The 20,782-nt window shown below is 44.8% G+C and overlaps 1 protein-coding gene across 4 annotated transcripts in view; it reads right to left on the bottom strand.

The window, feature by feature from the left end:
• Positions 1-20,782, bottom strand: part of Syt16 (synaptotagmin 16) — a 255,141-nt gene that overhangs the window by 233,676 nt on the left and 683 nt on the right. The gene's annotated exons all lie outside the window — the stretch shown is intronic.

The following is a 20,782-nucleotide window of genomic DNA, read 5'->3' as shown; positions in this document are numbered from 1 at the left end:
TGGGTGGGTAGGGAAGTGGGGGGCGCTATGGGGGACTTTTGGGATAGCATTGGAAATGTAATTGAGGAAAATATGTAATAAAAATATTAAAAATAAAAAAAAAGAAAGAAAGAAAACCCAGTTGTCAAAAGAGCAAATGCATGAAACGAATATAATCCTCTACCGAAGATCTTAGGTGGTAAATAAGCCCTTCAGAAGATTGTCAAAGTTACTTCCATTGGGAAGAAACAAATCAAAACCAAAATGAAATACCAGGATTAGTTTATTTGTGTTGGATAAGCCCCTCCCACCAGGGTGCTGCACAACCCAGGCTGCCTGAACTCCCGAGTGCTTGGATTATAGGCTTGTACCACACGTGTGTGCAATCAAAGCTGACAACATCAAAAGTTACAGAGGGTATCAGACAACAGAAATTGTACAGTGGCAATAAGAATGTGAACTGGTTTGGGCAGTTTAGAAGATGTCTTCACAACTTCTATAGCATCCATGTACTTTATAGGAGCACCAATAACAGCTCTATGCAAGGTGACAAAAACTTGAAACAGGTCCAAGTCCACTAACCACCGAATTGATCCATAGATGACGTGATATCCAAATGATAGAGTACTCCTATCCATAAAAGGAAACAAGCTCCTAACTGGCTAGTAGGTCATTGAAAAAGAACAAAGCGGGAAAAACTGACAACCCAATTTCACAGTAAACTATTTAATGATCCAAAAAATAGCCCATTGTCTGTTGTTAAAGCAAAATACTTAACTCACAGGGCAGTGGTAGCGCAGGGTGGAAGGAGAGAACCAACCTTGTCCTCTGATGATCACATGTATGCTGTAGCACATATGCACCCACAAGTATGTACATGCATGCCCAAACACATGCTGTCCCCTGACCTTCATGCATGTGCTAGCTGTGTATATACCTACACACTCATTAAAGTATTGGTAAGTGCTGAACGTTTTTTCACTCAACAAATTAGCCATCTTTTCAAAAGGGAGAGAAGGTATTGCTATTTGCAAGATAGACACAAGATTTATAAACATCATAATTCTCAGTGCTATAATCTGTAATTCATTTTCTTTCAATCATGAAAATATATTTCTGGGTGAAAAAAATGTTTTCTTCATATGTGTACACACACGCACATACATACATACATACATACAGAGCAACCTCAACTGGACATGGGGTCCAAAGTCTACATTTTAAACGCCTGGTAACTAAGGAGCCTATGAGAAGTCTTAGTCATTACAAAGGTGACCACAGCTGCAATCACCCTTTAAGTAAATGTGCCCCTGGGGCAACTTCCCCAGGAATCTCCCAAAGAGCTCATTTGTTCCCTCGGGTTGTGTTTTCTCACTTGCAAAATGTCAGTATCTTGGTCCTTGTGGGCTTCTGCAGTAAAATACATCAAGCTGGGTGGTTCATGAACAACTGAAACTTATTCCCACCCTGTGGAAGCTGAGACCATCAAGCTTTAAGGTGTCAGAAGGTTTGATGTCTGACATAAACTTACTTCACAGGCTCTCAACAAGGTGCCTTCCTGCCATGACTTCATAAATCTAAGAGCGTCCAAGGAGCTCGCTGACCACTCTGTCAGGCCCTAATCCTATTCAAAGGACTCTTCCCCCATGACATAGTCACCTCCCAAAGACATTCCAACACCAATGCCCCTTGGAGGTAATATTTTAACATATTCATTCAGGGGAGGAAGACACACACAGTCAGGCCTTAGCAGTCAGTTTGACATCTGAGGATCAAAAACTGACCCTGAGGGCTGGAGAGATGGCTCAGCTGTTAAAGGTCAGGCTCACAACCAAAAAACCATAAAAAGCTAATCCTGAGGGCAGCAACAGAGTAAAGACTTCACCAAGGCCTTGGCAACTCAGGGGTCAAAAATGACTCCCAAGAGCCAGGGATACTGCTCAGTGGGAAGTGTCCAAGTGAAGGACTAGAGTTATAAAGCCAGGCGGGCTTCAACTGAAATCTCGTCCCTTGGTGGGCAGAGAAAGGGATGCCACCATCTCCTGGGAAGGTGGCTAGCTAGGGTACCCTAACCAGCAAGCTCCAGGCTCAGCAAGAAACCTCATCTCAGAAAATGGAGAATACACTGAAGAATACACCTAGGGACCATCTCAAGCTTTCACACAGATGAACACACACACATATACACATACACACACACACATACACACACACACACACACACACACTCCTAATTTTAAACCTCCCTTTAGGGCAAGTAAAACGAACAGCAAGTCACACCTCACATTTTTCTGTCATCGATGTCGTAACAAATAAACATCCGCATGTACAAAACAGTCAGGCATTTTACATTTTTATTTATTTTTATGTGCATGGGTGTTTGGCCTGCATATACATCTGTGCACCGTGCACATGTCTGTGCCTGCGGAGACAGGAAGACGCCCCTGGATCCTTTGGAACTGGAGTTACAGATGGTTATGAATCTTAATGCCGGTGCTGAGAACGAAGTCTGCAGCTTTGGACCCATCAGCCTTTGCCCACTCTCATCTCTCTGTGTGATGGTGCCCACCCTAAGAGCTTCCTTCTCCAAGGCGTGCTCACCAATGCCTTCCAACATCAAGCCTCCAGCACCGTCAAGCTCCACACCCAGCCTTCCAACAGGCTGCTTTGCCTCTACCCAGAAGTCTGATGTGCACCTTAAATGCACAGGATACGATTGGCCTTCAAATCTGCTCCCTCTTTATCTCTGTCTTGAATGATACCATTTTCAAACAGTCACTTTCTAAACTCGAAAAGCCTTATCTTTTATTTCTCCCTCACCCACAGTATCTAATCCCAGACACCTATCAAGACTTATATAGAAAAGCTCCAGATGGCGCCCCTGAAATGTCTCCTATGCCCATACGTCCCCTCAGTTCAATCTCCAGACCCCTTACCTGCCCAGTCTAATGACAGCTACCTCATCTCTGCCCTCCTTTCTTTCTCTGGAATCCTTTCTTCTGCTTATCTTCTCTTCCCCTCTTTCATCTCCATGGTACTCCCAGTTTAGAAACGTTCTTCTAGCCCGGCAGTGGTGGCACATGCCTTTAATCCCAGTACTTGGGAGGCAGAGGCAGGTGGATTTCTGAGTTCGAGGCCAGCCTCGTCTACAAAGTGAGTTCCAGGACAGCCAAGGCTACACAGAAAAACCCTATCTCAAAAGAGAGAGAGAGAGAGAGAGAGAGAGAGAGAGAGAGAGAGAGAGAGAGAGAGAAGAAACGTTCTTCTGATCAGAAAATTAAAAACACATGCTCAGTTAGCCCTGAGAGACTTGTATAGCCCTCTAAGCTAGCCCCTGGGGACATGATACAGTAGGAAATGGATTGTGGCGTGCTGGGATGAGGGAACAATTGTAAATGCGGTCCTCTGTGGTTAGCCTTCTGCCCAACCTCTGCTCACTTCTCCAATTAACTCCTCCAGGTGCACCACACTGAGACACAACACACTGCCAGAACCAACCATGTCTCCCATTCCTCTTACTCTGATGCCACTCCTACTGCCTGAAATGGACTGCGCCCACTTAAGGTCGTCGTGTGCACGACGGTGTAACAGAACACCATACTCAAAGCAAACAGAAACCTAGTTTTTCACCACCCTGGAGACTGAGGAGCCTAAGACCAAGGTCTTAGCACCTCAGGAAGGCCTTTAGTTCATTCTTCCTTCACAAAATGTATCTTCACAGGGCAGAAAAGAAGAGAGAAAGCCACTCCTGAAAGCCCTTTTATGGCCCTCTTAACCCCTCATGAAGCAGAGCCTTCAAACCCAGTCACCTCCCACTGGGTGCCAACACACCTACATGATAGCACTGGGCGCTTTGAGAGAGATTCCGACCATAAGACTCCCTTCAGCATTTCTCAGAGCCCTCTCTGAGGAATGGGAGACACGGCTGGCTCTGCCAGTGTGCTGTGGCTCAGTATGGTGCCCCTAGAAAAGTTATGGAGAAGCAAGCTGAGGTGAGTTGGGCAGGTGTTTAACACTTGAGAGTCATTCGCCATCGTGGCTGTGACACCCTCTTCATGTTGCTAGAACCACACATAAGCCTCAGACTAACTAAGGTTGCACCTCGTTGAAGAAGTGTTGTTCCAACGGTTAGGGCTGACCAAAGTAAAGGGACAGTTTCACCAGCAGAGGGCGCTCCACGGCTGCCCCACACACAGTTGGAGTCTGTCTTCTTCCTGCTGCAAGCTTCTATTGGCACCTCAGACAATTAGACACATGGGGTTCTAGATCCCTTGGCAATCGTCGAAACATATACCAAGTAGTTTATTGTGGGCTCCTAACAAAGTTTCATACAGTTCCCATGTAGGCAGGGCAGTTGTGCTAGAGAGTAAAAGGATGCAGATATCCTTCAATACTGAGAGGGGAATGAGTTGGAAGAAGTATGGAACCCAAGTCCCATTCCCATCTCTACCTGGGAGGGTAGGGATTGGAGGAGCTACTCCAGAAAGCCCGCAGATGATGGTCACTAGGCACCATCCAGCAGTGGCCGGTGGTGTGAATGGCTAGGAGGGGTCATCTGACAGCTTCGATGCCTGGATCTGGCCCTCAGCTGCTGCAGAGCAATGTGGCATAGTGGAGCCGCTGTGGTGAGTGCCCTGGCACCAGTCTCGGACTCACGTTATCCTGATGAGTGGAAAGGTACCCTAATAATGACAGAAACAGTATTTCTCGTTCTTGGTTAGGAACAGCTAATCACAAAATTAACGTAGAAGAAAAAAAAAAACAGGATTGACCTAAAACATAATTGTCATATATATAATTGTCATATATATACACATACACACACACATATATATATGACAATATATATGTGTATGTGTATATATATGTGTGTGTGTGTATGTGTATATATATATATATATGGCCTGCTATATATGTTCCTTCAATGCACAGAAAATGTACAACCTCAGACCATCCCCTTTAACCAGCTTTGTAACATAACTTCAGCCCAGTCTTGATTTATACACACATTATCTAACACACCAAGGTGTTTTTACACAACTGATGCAACTTACTAAATATTTTTTCTTTTAACAATTATTATAAGGCTTTTTTAGATAAGTTTTTCGTATTTTTATTGCTGGACATCAGAGAGGAAGGAAGCCCACATCGGGGGAATGTGCAGTTCTGAACATGGCCACACGATGGCAGGGTGACGCTGCACACCAGAGCCGATCCACAGTGTCCAGTCTGGAACCTTAGCGTGGTTAGGGAATCCAGCAGAGTTAAGATAAGCACAGCTGGAAAGCCTATTCCTTCAGAAGTAAAGGGCTTTCTTTCTGAGCGGCTCATTCTCCTCTCGTTAATGTGTTTCACGGAGACAAGCTCTTCAAGAGCCTGAGTGAGGCAAACATGCCTCTGACATACGGCGCTGCCTTTTTGGAGAAGGATCAATGGAATTCCATTAGGAACAACTCTGTCCCTGGTCTTGATAAGGTCTTTAAACAGAAAGAGACAAGCTCAAAGTCAAATCCTTCACGCAACAGGTAGCCAACTGCCTCAGACAAGAGAGAGCAGAAGCTCTATAGGTCTTCATGTTTTCTTAGTCCTCCTTTGCCAGGACGTACATACCAGTTTACTTTCTACAGGGGAGGCAGGCAGATTAGGAAATCTGACACCAGCTAGAAAAGAACTAAGAATTCATGAGAGAAAATAAAAATCATACTGAGCACTACTAATTTTTTGAGCGCCCCCCCCCCCCATGCAAAGAGGGCTGTGGGTAAAGATGGCTACCTCCAAGCCTGGGTTTAAACCCTAGGGCCCACATGGCAGAAGGAGAAAATCAATTTGTCCTCTGGCGCTCGCTCTCTCTCTCTCTCTCTCTCTCTCTCTCTCTCTCTCATACACATGCACACACACACATGCACACACACACACAAACATAATCTTAAAAGGGTTTTTATGGGCTGGAGAGATTGCGCAGTGGTTATAGAACTTGTCGCTCTTATAGAAGATCTGAGTTTGGTTCCAAGCACCCACAGCCATCCATAATTTCAATTCCAGGGGAGGCTGTGTATTCTCACCTGTACAGCTACAAGGAATGCACATGGCATGCATACATACATGCAGGCAAAACACTCCTATACATATAGTGATAAATTATAAATAAATTAACTTAATTAAAAGGTCGTTTACATATCCAAAGCAATCTAGAAAATCATGCCAGCGGAGTGGCACACAACTGAACCCCAGCAGTGAGCAGCACAGGCAGGCAGACCATCAGTTTGGAGCCAGGCTGGTTATAGAGCAGGGGCTGTGACTCACAAATGGGAATGAAGAGAGGCATCAAGAAAAGCATCGTGGAAGAAACTAAGACAAACATACATGAACGCAGGTGTCCCCTGTGACTCACTGGGCAGTCAGCGGTGCCCCCTGGTCCTCCCATTGCCTTGGCAAGCTGCCCTAGAGTCAACAGCTAAATAAATCACACTTTGGTTTTTGTTTGGTTTGGGTTTTGTTTTAGCAGTTGAATGGGTTCTCTTGTCTGTGATTAAAAAAAAAAAAAAAAACTGGCTATTGAAGAAAAGGAAAAAGACAGAGTAGCAGAATTACTCTATAGGAAAATAAATCCAAAGCTCATTCCACAGAGGCCAGAAGACAGTGAGGAATGGGCAGGGGAGGGACAGAGTAGGGGACAGAGCAGAGAGGCCACAGGGTTTTACGCTGCACAGGGCTGGTCTTCAGCTCAAGATTGTTTATGTTTCTAAGACGTGACCTTCTTTCTCTCCAAAATACCACCTGGCTCGCTACATTCTAGATTAGTTACTTGTCATTGCTATGGTGAAGCGCCATGACCATGGCAGCTCACAGAAGGAAGGGAGGGAGGCAGGGAGGCAGGGAGGCAGGGAGGCAGGGAGGCAGGGAGGCAGGGAGGCAGGGAGGCAGGGAGGGTGGGTCTATTTTGGTCGGTGATTCCAGAGGGATGGGTCCATCACCATCACAGCAGAGAAGCACAGCAGCCAGCACCAGGCATGGCCTTGGGGATGGGGACAGCTGAAAGTTCAGGTCAAGCAGGAGACAAAGGGCAAGCTGGATGTGGCCTGAGCCTTTGAACTCCCAAAGCCATCCCTGGTGACAAACTCCCTCCAGCACAGTCAAACTTTCTAAGGCTCTCAAAATGGCACCAACTGGAGACAAAGCATTCAAATGCCAGAGACTATGAGGAACATTTTTTTTTTCATTTAAACCAAAATATCCAAAAGTCTAAAGTGAATGTATCATGTATATGTTGAGAAAAACAGAATCTGTTCATGTGTGCATCGCAGCAGAGATTGCAAGAGCAAGAACAGTTGTTCACAGCAGAGCAGAGATGCTTGGGAGCAGGAGCAGGGAGTTCAGAGACTAGAGAAACCAACCCCCAGGGATTCGGTCTCCAGGCTGTATAAAGTGTGTGGGAATAAAGGCCTTGGTCAGGAACAAAGGGGTGACTGTTGCCTGGGGTGACAGATGCCATTACCCAGAGCTGCTCCTTACCTGCTGTGCACTCACACTAAAATCCCACACTGTTGCTCATAAACAGGCAGGACTAGGACTACAATGCATTGGTGAAAAATTCTGTTGGGGACACCCGAGGGGTGCTGGGGACCGAGATGGGGACCTCATACATATGAGACACATACAGCATTATAAAATGAGGCTAGCATTTTCCAAATAACCACTTTAAAAATGTGTAAGTGAAAAGTATTATCATGGAAATAATTTTTCTGTGGTGGAACCTGGAGTGGAAGACAAATCTGAAGAAATTTCTAGAAGGAGGAGGCAGGCACGGGGGAGGGAGTGAAGGGAGGAAGAAAAGCCTTCCCAAAGGCAAAGGAAAAGGGCGTCAACCTGCACAACGTGAGCAGGTGTGGCGCCAACCTGTGGTGGGCAGGTGTGAGACACTACCGAGCTTCCGCTGATGCCAGCGTATGGAGACCTACAGCAGAAAGAAGGCAGAGAATATGGAAAACCAAACCCTCAAAAAGAGAACGACTAAGAACTGAAGAGGGAGGTGAGATTTAAAAAGCAAAACGTCTAAATATAAACAAATCCACATGACAATGCTTAAAACAAAAATGAAAGAAAATGTGAAACTCATACACCTGAGTCTTAGATTTAGAAATGCAGAGCAAAGAAACAAAAGGCAAGGCAGGCCCAGAGACTGGCCTTAACAACGAGACTGTGTCTATTAGCACAGCACACAAGGAAGGGAAGCCATTTTCCTGTGGAGGAAGCTAGTTGGCAGGGCTCTTATGGGGAGTGGGTAAGAGGTTTACAGATTCGGAAGTTGATGCAGCTGAGGAGGGTTACCCAGGTAAAGACATTCCTGAGAAATGGACAACACCTTGCTTTTGAAAAATGCTCGCTCAAGCAAAGTAGGTTCTTGTGAGAAAGTGCCTGCCTCTGTGAACAGTTCTCACAGATACAGATGTGGCAAATTGAACCCAGATGAGCGAAGACATCGTGAGTGACTCAGGGGCCTTCTTGTTTTCTGCAGTCAGGGTATTCTATCATGGCAGACCCTGAAAACAACAAAAACAAACAAACAAGAAGGAGTAGGGGTTTCGTCTCATAGCTGTTCCAAGCTGAGGAGGGTCACCTCTGGAGAGGGTACTTCAGGGACTATGGAAAAAGAGGGTCCTCACCAGATGTAATGCCAGCACCTGGGAGACAGAGGCCCGAGGACCTCTCTGAGTTGAGGCCAGCCTGGTCTACAGAGTAAGTTCGAGGATAGCCTGAGCTACAGAGTGACACCCTGCCTCAAAAAAAAAAAAAAAAAATGGGGGGGAGGATAAAGTAAGGTGGATTCTCTGGTCACTTTGCAGGAGGAGAGTTTTAACTTGAACGGTTGTGATGGACCACATGATTGCCATCTTGTGCTCTCGGAGAAACTTTTTTTAAAGGCACTGTTAGAGGGCGGAAAACAAAGGATTATGTTGCAGAATAAACCGGGATTTGCCAAGGAAGTGGGGTGGGGGCGGAGTGGGCCAGACAGAGTGAGCCAGTGAGAGGAAGTGGGTGCCCAGCGATAGGGACTTGCATAAAGGGCAAAGAGAAGGATTTGTATCGAGTCTGGAAGAGCTGTGGGTATTTGGCAGGGTGGATTGTGTCGGAACAGGAAGGATGCCAGGAGAGTTGGTAGCTTGGAGGAGAAAGATAGCTCAGCATTTAGGATTGTGGGAAGAGTGGTGGATGGTAAAAGACTGGAGAAGACAGCTGTCTTGGGAGGCCTTCTATGGGTGCAGGATCTGGGTAGGAGCTGGTCACTGTGCAAAGATACAGCCCGAGAAGGGTGTGGATCCTCAGTGAGCAGGGGGCAGGAAGAGCTCAGGAGCGCTGACCCCTAGTGGACGACAGACAGATGCAGCAGTTGGATAAATGGAACTGGCTGCCTTTAGGGAATCATGAGTCTTGTTGAGGGGGGCGGGGAGCACCCATCTCTCTTGTGTGGAGATGAAAGGGAGAGGTAAGAGCCTGTAGAACTTTTACTTTGAGAAGTTAGCAATGGAGGGGTGACGTAGCAGGGGTGAAGTAAGGGTGGCATTGAATGAAGCCAAGGGTTCTAGTACAGGTGACATCAAAGAATGCTAAAAGTAATGGTTCCTTCTGGATCCAGTCATTTGGGGGTGACACTGGTGAGTCCCACTGCCAGGAGTGTGCTATTGCAGAAGCAGCAAGGGTCTAGACAGCATCAAAGGAAGGGAACGGAAAAAACAGAGGGCTGATGGAGAGAGCTGCATCTGGTCTGGGGTGAAAGGGAGGTAGGTTCCTCGCAGCCGGAGCTCCTCCACAGGACCCAACACGTACACTTACAGGTGTCTCAAGAATGAATGGAGCTGTTGTAGGGTGAAAGCCACTGGCATCTATATAGAAAATTCCCATTTGGGTATAGGGGGAAATCCTGTTGTTTTAGAAGAGTTGTGCTCAGTAAGTCAAACATGTGAAGGACAGGGGAACCTCAGTGTGAGGATAATAAGCAGGGAAGAATCTCATGGGGAGAAAAACAGAAAGCCCGTCCACAGGTTAAGTTTTCTGGTCCCTGAGTGTTTGAGCCCCATCTAGAATCAGTTAGCATTGTTCCTAGAAGAAGGCACGAATTCCATCCTTATCGATAGCTGGGGGATCTTCTCGATAGGCAGGAGAGTTAGGCTTCCTTAAGTGCAGCCAACACAGTTGACCCTGAAGGGTGTTAAGCTGATCTGAGATTTCTTTAAGATGTTCTGAGAGCTGATAAGACAGACAAGACGGGGCTGGTGAGATGGCTCAGTGGGTAAGAGCACCCGACTGCTCTTCCGAAGGTCCAGAGTTCAAATCCCAGCAACCACATGGTGGCTCACAACCATCTGTAACAAGATCTGGCTCCCTCTTCTGGAGTGTCTGAAGACAGCTACAGTGTACTTACATATAATAAATAAATAAATCTTTAAAACAAAAAACAAAAAAAAACAACAACAACAAAAAAAAGACAGACAAGACAAAGAAGCCTCCAGTCTGGCTGTTTCAGTTCTGAGTCCTGGGGAGAGGGGGAGAGGGGGAGACCCAGAATCAGAGGGGTGAAGGGGGCAGGTCTGATACTCTATGGTCCTGTTCTCCAACGGTTCTTGATCTGTCATTAAAGAAAGCCAGAGGCCAATTACTGAGTAGAAGATACAGGAGGGACTTCCAGTCCCAAGAGGAAAAGGCAAACACAGGGAAGGAGGGGAAGGTTTTCTGCCACGCTTTGGAGAAAGACGTAGTCAGCAGCCATGTGAGGTCTCAGGAGGAGCTGGAGCCTGTGGCCACTGCTAAAGGCGGTGGTCATGGACGTTTGACAGGGGCTAGGTGGGAGGAGCCACTGAAGTTTAGGGCAGGTGGGAGGAGCAGAGATAAAAAGATTATGAAGGGCATGCTTTTCCAGGTGGGAGATGGTAACACCCAGCAATTGTGTCCTAAGGCAAGTGGAAAAAGAACAAACTCTGTGTGTGTGTGTTTTGTCCGAGGATCCAAAGGAAGCTGAAGTGGCGTGGAAAGGGGCAGGGTAGTGTAGCCCACCTCCCAGAGCTAAAAGCTGGTAGAGCAAAGGGGAGGCCGGAAGGGACTGGCACAGCGTAGCTTTCTCGGAGTAAAGCCGGAAGGGACTCGTAGAGCATAGCTTTCTCAGAGTAAAGCCGAAGGGGCTGGTACAACGTAGCTTCCGGTAGCCTAAAACTACATACAACAGAGAAATCATCTGGATGACCCATGAGTCACCTTTTTAGAGATCGCCAGAGCTGTCTTTAGAGGGTTAGGATCACAGCTCTCTCTTAATTTCTTCAAGCTAACAAAAGGGGAGGATCTAGCTACAGAGCCACAATAAAAAGCAACACGGTAAAGATCCCGAACACAAATCGTCCATTCCATGGACGTATGCATCCTTCGAGTGTGTCCTGTGACTGAGCTCGTTTTTGTAACACACAAAAACGAGACTGTTAGGACTACTACAATTCTTACTGAGAGCAAAATTAATAAACTAGTTTCACCCTTACTGGAAGAAACTGCAAGAAAACCATATACAGAACCCTTTGCAGATTGCCTCGGGGGTTAGGAATACTGATTATTTTTGACACTGCTTTGTTACAGCCATTGCTAGGTAAAGTCAGGGCTGGAGCGATGGCTCAGTGGTTAGGAGCACTGACTGCCCTTCCAGAGGTCCTGAGTTCAAATCCCAGCAACCACATGGTGACTCACAACCATCTGTAATGGGATCTGATGCCCTCTTCTGGTGTGTCTGAAGACAGCTACAGTGTACTCATATAAATAAAATAAAGCTGAGAGAGAGAAAGAGAGAAAGAGAAAGAGAGAGAGAGAGATTGTTAATAAGAAAAAATTACAACAGGATTAAACAAGGTTGTCTAGTAAGGTTAAATTCAATTGTACAATCGGCTGTACCATGTACCGGAACCCCACAGAAGGGTAAGATAAAGGTAACCAAAGACTCCTGTAGAAGCACCTGGAAGCTTTGTAAGAGAAGTCACTTAAAGTCGGCATAAAATCAGCATCTAATTAGCAATTTAAGTAAAGAATAGAATCCTACTGAGTCACTTTTATAGGGTGTTCCAGCAGTGTTGCAAGGACACCACTGGGATATCCCAAGTAATTTCTCACACCTGTGAGTTGAACGGCAGCTTATCTGGCAGCCCCCTCTAACCAGGGCACATGGGTGATTTTGGGTGCAGAAAGACTCACAGCCGTAAGGGAGACTCTTCCAGATATAGGTAGTCTTCCCTGGTTGGTAAATAGAGCTTTTAAATCTGACCTCAGCATTTAAGAAGCTAGACGTGTTTCCTAGCTGTAGATAGGCACTTCGGTGCTAAAAAGCAAGTCAGGGAAGGTCCTGTCATATATCGGGGAATACACATCTCACGAAGAGGATCCTTAGTGACAAATAATTGTACAAATGCCATTTCCTACAGCCAAATAGAATGTCTGGATGTCCCTTGAATGGTCAAGGAGACATACAGATCATCTTAATCTTGAGTCCACTTTCCTGGTGGGTGTTTAAGACCAAAAGGTAGCCAAATATTTTTGGCTACCTCTACTGTTAAGGCCAGTCCAGAATCTACACCACAGGAGTCACTTGGGTTTGTGAAGTATCTGGCTTCTTGAGCTTCTCTCTCAGCAGTTGTTCATCTATGTGAGAATAAGTCAAAGGCCTTGCTTGGCCTGGCTGTGGCTTCTGTTGGAAACCATATGGAAGTCTTCCCTCTGTGTTGGCTCTCCTCTTTAGAGACTAGACTCTGGTTAGGGTTCACTGAGTGGGATCTCCATGGCCTTCTGTCAACAAGAGAACAGGTGACTTTCACGGCTGCAGAACATTTAGAGATGCCTGGCAGTCCCTGGGACCTCACAGCCCTTGGAGAATGAGGGGAAACAACATACCCCCCTTCTTCGTGTCTCTGACGTCAACCGTGGCTCTCAAACACCTAGATCAGTTACACTCACCTGATACTTTTAACTACTGTAGGATATTTCAACCGTCAAATTGTTTCAATCTTTGATTAGACATGCATTTAGCTAGTTTTCGTATGTATTGCTCTAAACCTTAGAAACAATGCCACGTATATTATCTATAAGTTCTGTGCTTTACATTCTTTCAGATACTTACTCAGATGCCCCACCTTACGAAAGCTTTTTTTTTTTTTTCCCCTAGTGTAAGCATCCATCTATCTCCTCTCCCTTTGCTTCCTGTGTGGAGATGAAACGTGATTAGCCTTGTTTCCTGGCTATGAGGCAGCCTCATGGTCCAGCTGCCAAACCTTCCTGGTCACGATGGACTCTCCCCCTCTGAAACTGCAAAGCCAAAATAAACCTGGTCTCCTGGAGCTGCTTCTGTCTGGACGTTCTATCACATCAAAAGGAAAGTACCTAACACAGTCAATGTTCTTGAAAGCCTACCAGCAGAACGGTCGCATTTGCACAATGCGTAAGACTGTGGGGAACTAGGCAGAACCACTCAGGGAGCTGTGAAATGAAGGAAATTAACGTTTGTGTCATCAGCATCCTATACAGGGAAGGGAGAGCACCTGTTGCCTCAGAAGTAAAAGACAGATGAGGACTATGAATGGGAGAAATAGTTAGAAGGCTGAGGAAAGAGTTTAGCCTCAAGGCCGCTAAGCATTATGGACTGCATCTGTCCTCCAAAACTCTTATATTCAAGCCTTAACCTCCAGAACCTCCAAGTGTAATAATGTGTAAAGAGATCATTTAGAGCTGGGCTGTGGTGGGCCATTCCTTTAATCCCAGCACTCAGAAAGGTAGAGGCAGGTGGATCTCTTAAGTTTGAGGTCAGCCTGATCTACAGAGTGAGTTCCAGGGCAGTCAGAGCTACATGGAGAAATCTGTTTTTGAAAAACTTGGGGAAAGAGGGCGGAGGGAGACAATTTTGGATAGATGTGACCATAAGGGAGACCCTAATCCTATTGGACCAGTGGCTCTATAAGAGAGCATTTCTCGTAACCTACTTTCTTCCTTCCACGCTATGAGGATGCGGAGGAAAACAAGCCATCTATATGCCTGAAGGAAAGACCTCGCCAGACACTGACATTGCTGCCACCATAATCTTGGACTTTCAGCCTCCAGAAGTATGAATGAACCAATCTCTGACGCATAGCCTTCCAGGCAATGGTGTTCTGCTGGGACTTCCCACTGCACTGTCTCCCAAGACCTCTGTTTCAACAGAAGAAGCAAAGCAGAGAGGTTCTGGGCTTGGGAACCTCCTGCATCGCCTTGTGGTAAAGAGATTCTGTTCTGGGTGTGGAGTGCTAACAGACTCCTCACCACCTACAGTCACAAACTATCCATGGCTAGGCTTCTGCACACAACCTCTTCCCAGAGAACTGGAGATAGGAATTTGGAATATCTATCTGTCTGTAAAGAAAATTATTGCCCCTTCCAAAAAACAGGAACCAGGTCCCCTGTAAAATCTATTCCTGAGTTGTAGCCCTCCCTCCTTCTCAAAGGTGTGTGGACAACCAGATCTAGGTTTTTGAAAAGCAGAAGGGAGATTTATTTCAACCACGTTTCCATAGGAGAAGAGACTGGTTCTCAAACGTATGTTCTAAAGCCCTTTGGTACTTTGAAATTTTAAAGTTCCCCAAGAACCTCATCATTATGAACTTTCTTTATCCGATTTCACTTTAATTTGATGGATATAAATTAATGCACAGAAATTAAATAAAGTATACGCAAAACTTTAACAGAACCTGATAATCTTTTTTTTTCCCCAAATTCATCTTTTAGACTTTGCATCATGAGGATCATCAAGAAGTTCGGCAGTGAATGAATATTTCAGCTGTCAAATTAAGTGTCTGTCTTAGGGTATCTATCGCTGTGATAAAACTAAAAGCACCTCGAGGAGGAAAGGATGTCTTCCATCTTAACAACTATCAAGCCCCACGCCATCACTAAGAGAAGTTGGGGGCAGGAACTCAAGTCAGGAACTCTGGGCTCTGAACTTTCTCAAGGTCACTAGCATCTGTGTCCAACAGCACATGCATCGTAAGTGCACACACATGCGGTACACACTACAAGCATACTTACACAAAACAACGATCATGGGAGAAGAAAACCCTATAATTAATGCTTCTATTTAAAATCTAGAGCTCGGCACCTTGCGTGGTTTGTTCTAGAGTCTTATATTTCTGAACAGAACATTTGGTCTTCATTTTATATTCCTCACAATAATAGAATTAATCACTTGGTACCCTATTTCTGGATTGGTATTATGAAATTAGCTATAAGCTATGGGAAGCGTCTTGTAGGAAGGGAACAAACAGATATTTATTTAACACCTACTACGTGACAGGAACTTTGCACCACCTCATTTGCTTCTTGTAGCTCCCAGGAATGCAGTAAGCAAGGTCCTCCAGGAAGGCAGTTTACCTGAAGTAATCAACCCATTAAATGCCAAAGCCAGACACCTCGGAAGTCAAGCGGAGGTCCCGTCCACTGCATCACACCTGACTGAGCCACCCAGGCTTCTGAGATGCCTCAATCACACCATCTGAAAAACCAGTGCCCAGTAGCTTGTGTTCAGACTGCTCTCCGACATAAACCAGGGGAGTTTTTATGTAGGGTTTGGATAAAAAAAAAAAATCATCTTTTAAATCTTAACCTTCACTCTACTATGAGTCAAACTACAAAGTGTGACTTGCTGCATTCCTAAAATTAGAATCCAAAGAATATCACACTCTGACAATATGAAAATCTATGCTGCTAAAAACTAGAAATTGATATCGATTTAAAAAAGAAATCCACTCCAAAGGGATAGCATCCATCAACAACTGTAAACTGCCTAACACGAGATGTGCAGCATCCTTCATAGAAAGGGTCCCATGCAGAACTTCACAGTGTGCCTCAGATTCCTCCCTCAATCACTAGAGCATGGATTCTCAATCTGTGGCTCACGACCCCTTTGGGATTAAAAACAAGTGACAGGGGTCACTGAAGACCATCCGAAAACAAACTTATTTATACTACAATTCATAACAGTATCAAAATTACAGGTAGGATATAGCAAAGACATTTTATGGTTGGGGGGGGGTCATCACAACATGAGAAACTATTAAAAAGGCACAGCATTAGGAAGATTGAGAGCCACTGTCCTAGGAAGAGCTGTCACTGTCTGGTTTATTGTCTAGATAGCCATTGCTAAGTGGAATCTCAGGCAGGTGTTTATCAATACATGATGGTAAATAGCAGTAAGTGACTAAACGACATTGTAATGACCTAAGAGTGTATATCGTGCAAACCTACCATATTCAGGAAGAAACCTAGCCCTCCAAAAGGAGCTGGCCCAATGCTGTTATGAGACATGTAGGACATGTTCCATATTCATTTAGAGAGTCAAGTCAGTCGTGGAAAAGTGTCAGTGTGTACCAACTCCAAATGCCAAGCAGAAATTAAAACAAGTGGGATCAAACTCAAATAGCATGGAAACGTGTTCATGCAGATTAACATCCAGGATGGTTTATGACTATAACATCAGCTCAATCAATCGGCTCAGAATATTGTCTCCAGACCTTCCTTATGTTTTCTTCTCAAATTTCATCTTGGTTTAAAAAGCAGAAGTAGGAGACTGAAAAACAAGGCAAGAACCAGCAACCTCTCAGACCTTCCCCTCACACTTGTGAAGCCTTAGTCACGCTGAAACCTGAACATATATATCCCACAGCACTGAACTTCCCAGGCCTCTTGCTGCTAGAGCATCATACTAACCATACCCAAAGGCTGCCACCTTTCTGAGTGTCACTTAGGTATAAGCCCAGTACAGAAAGGAGATGTGCACACAGCACACTGACCCCTCAACAGCTAATGTAACCATGTCTGGACTTGCTTTCTAAACACCTGCATTAATTAAGAGTGTGGCAATGGATGTAACAAGATAACCTGTGAATATTGAGGCACTCAGGTACATGGGGGTCCATTATATTTCAGTGCATATAACGTTTTCCATAATAAAGAGTCAAACCAAAATTAGGAGTCCATAATTTTGAACCTTTCAAAAATTAAACTCTGAAACATTAGTTTAGAATATCTGGGATACAAATCAACATCCCAAAAAGAACTTACAGAGAAATTGCAAGAACAAGAGATCGCTAGTCTTACCAAGTGACATCTTGCTACACTTGCATTAGTCCTTTCTTGCTCATATGACATGCACATACTTATAAACACACATGCACATATATATATTTGTGTTTCCTCAACACTCTTGAGATTTAGTTGCAGATATATGCCCCCTCTTCCTATGTATGTCATCTTCCCCTAACAAGAAGTGCATTCCACTTATAAATGTAATAAAAACATAAAATTTGTGAAACTTGACACTGCTGCTATTTGCCTCCTATATTAACATAATCCATCTTCAAGGTGCTTTTGGCTATGGTGTTTCAGCACAGCAATAGAAGCCCCAAGGCAAATGGGATACTTAAACACAACACTATTCTCTACAGCATTGATCTTTCTGATCTAGGGTTTAACCTCAAACCCTCCATCGCCCTGGCTGTCTCCTTAGCATGGATAAAGCCTCTGCAGTCTCCCGTGACATTAATATTTACAAATGTGCCTCAGTTAGTGTTTTCATGGCGTCTCCTTGTGATTAGAATCAGGTCGTACATCTTTGGTAAGTGGCACCCCGTCCTTCCCCAGAGCTTCCTATCAGGATAGCAGGTTGTTGCAATTCTTTATTTAAGATAGCATATCTCTGGTTCCTCCACTATAAAACTACCATTTTGTTTTTACAACTAGCAAGATATCGGTGGGGAAATTCTTCTAAGAATTTAAGTATTCCACTGCCTTAGGGTTTCTATTGCTGTGATGAAACACCACAACCAAAAGCACGTTGGAGAGAAAAGGACTTTCTCTGCTGATGCTTCTCTATCACTGTTTATCCTCAAAGGAAGTCAAACAGGGTGGGACCCTGGAAGCAGGAGCCAATCGATGTAGAGACCATGGAGGGGGTGCTACTTTCCGGCTTGCTCTCCATGGCTTGCTCAGAATACGTTCTTATAGAACCCAGGACCAACTTGCGATATCCTATAGACAATGGGTCTGGCCCTCCCCCATCAATCACTAATGAAGATCTCAGGGCAGCATTTTCTCAATTGCAGTTGCCTCCTCTAAGATGATTCTAGCTTATGTCAAATCGACATAAAGCCAGCAGCACACTGCTCCCTTTACACGCGTGTTCAGGAGCCACAGGTGAGTCTTGCTTGAACTGATTATTGCTGTGGTGTTCGTTAGAACACAATGCTTTCTGCAGAAGACGGCACCACCCATGAATTGTCCGAGTTTCCGGGTCCGCTGTGATGTTCTACCTCTCCCTAAAGTTATAGTTGCCATCATTTGTAAATATCTCAATCATTACTGGGATTGGAGATAGTTTTACTCAATAATGAACTTATTTGCACTCAGGCAACTCTCTTTTAGAGTCTGCACATTCTACTAGAGCGTGTCAAGCACCCATCTGGCAGTAAAAATCCAACTTTTCCTGCTAGGGCTCCGCATTTACCTCCTCCTGCCCTGACTCACTCACTTCCTTCCACACTGAGAGGAGTAGACATTGCTGATGGAGTTGAAAAGATGAGGATAAAGTAGCTGCAGGTTGCTGGGAAATGGAAAGGGGAGTGGGGAGGAATGACTGATGGTAGAGACTGCCTGCCTGTGGGTTAGCAGCAATCGGTTTCTGAATGGACCAGGCAAAGGTAACTCATGAGCATCCATGCAATGGACCAGGAACAACCCAAGCAATCCAGAGAAACACCTTAAGATAGAGAATACTTATCTGCAACACCTCTGGAGATCCAGCAGCCCAAGGATTGCCCGAGACTTCTGGGGCACACTTCAGTTAGCTATCTCCAACCATTCAAAGCATGTCCTGGAGAGTTTACTCTTTTTATTTCTTTTTTTTTTTTAAATCATATTCTATTTACTCAAGACTTTCATACAATGTGTCTTGAGTGTTTTTCTTTTTTTAAAGATTTATTTTTTAAAATTATATGTGTCTGTGCGTTTATGAGGGGGTATCTTCAGAGACCCTCAGAGACCAGACAAGGGCGTTGAACCCCCCCGGAGCTGGAGTTACTGGTGACTGTGAGCCACTCAACATGTATGCTGGAAGTTAAACTTGGATCCTTGAGAAGAGCAGAATACACACTTAATTGAAGTGCAATCTCTCCAGCCCCTTGAGAAAATGCATGCTTAAAGGTAGATTATAGACACACACCCCCATGTGCACTCATGAGCATGCACATATAAAAAGGCACCTTCAAAACAACCACGCAACAGTGATTCAAAAGTGAAGACCCTTGATAAAAAGTATTGATAATGCAACAAGTGCCACCCAGGAAAGACAAATAGAAACTACTTGGAACACAAAATTACCCATTACCTCAAACTTAGCTCAAAATACCCCTGAGTAGCACCATTTACAACGCACACCTGGGCGCTTAACCATTTCATAAAAACTTACTGGAAACCAGTTGAGGATCCCAACTTCTCTAGAAACCGCCCTTCAGTCTATGACTGGACACAGGACAGTCTCTCCGGGTTCTCATTCTTTTTGTGTGTGAAGACTGTTTTCCAGACAAATATATATTTTTAATTTAAATATCTCTGTGTCCTACCTATACTCACAAGCTATAATCACGGAGAAGCTCCTTTGGGATCCCTTCCAAGAACAACAGAGCACAACAGGCTGCCCTCTGCCTGGCTTTACAGCTGGGTTTTCCCTCAAGGAGAAATGTAAGGAGGCGTGAACCTCGAAACAAAAGCAATCAGGCAACATCGAGGCAGACTGTAGCCAGGTTTGATGCATCTTAGTGAGGCCATCTCCTCACTGTGTGACGTTGTTCCCCGTCCCCCTGCCTCTCACCTGTCATCCCCTTTCCTGAAGAACTGAAGATAGAAATTCTGTATTGCTGGAACTCTTTAGTTACCATTTACACAAATAAGGCCAAGTGCAATTGTTTCTTTGTTAATAAAAATCTAAATGTATGGCTTCTTCCCCCTAGACCTACCTAATGTGTATACTTTTGTCCATAGAAACAGAGCTGAGAACAAAAAGGGTTGTCTCTAGTAGTTAATTTCGTGCCACCCCCTGATCTACAGAAAGCAGAGAGGGTCCAATGGTGTCCCCACACAAACAAAATGACGGCGAATGGGAGATGAGTGAGCAACCACACACATGTCCATTTCTCTTGCATGCCTACCACTTATGAGATACATACCCATCACTTTCCCTGGTATGGCAGGCTCACTACACATGTGTATATACATAATCTACACATGCATATACTTTTTTTGAAACAGGGTTTATAACTTGATATCCTCCTGCCTCAGCCGCTCAAGTCCTGGGATTGCTGACTTGTGCCTTTACATCCAACAGCCACAGTTTTAAGGTTGGGAACAGGGTCACAATCCCACTACTGAGGGGCTTGGGAGATAAAAATGGCAAGGCTTTTAACTTAAAACTGTGCATCCTCTGTACTGTATGCAAGCTGTGTTCTTGACTGAATAATGATTCGTTTGAAGGGAAAAAAATAATGAAATTTTGACCCTCACCATCCATCTTTGTCCCCTCTCATCTCTCAAAATTGCCCTGTGTCTGTAATCTCATGGTACATTCAGTGAATGAAGTCCCTACTGTGTGTCATGACTTTTGCTGAGGACTTTAGATGCTAAGTCTAAGACAAGTGTTGCGACTTATTTTACTCTGCACTCCTTTTGAGGTTCCACTAACAGGTCAAGCTACAGCTACATGTAATCA

Source organism: Mus caroli, chromosome 12 (assembly GCF_900094665.2).
Source record: "Mus caroli chromosome 12, CAROLI_EIJ_v1.1, whole genome shotgun sequence".
Lineage (NCBI taxonomy): Eukaryota > Metazoa > Chordata > Mammalia > Rodentia > Muridae > Mus > Mus caroli.
Note: the sequence above shows the minus strand (reverse complement) of the source record. Positions and strands in the feature narration are given on the sequence as shown.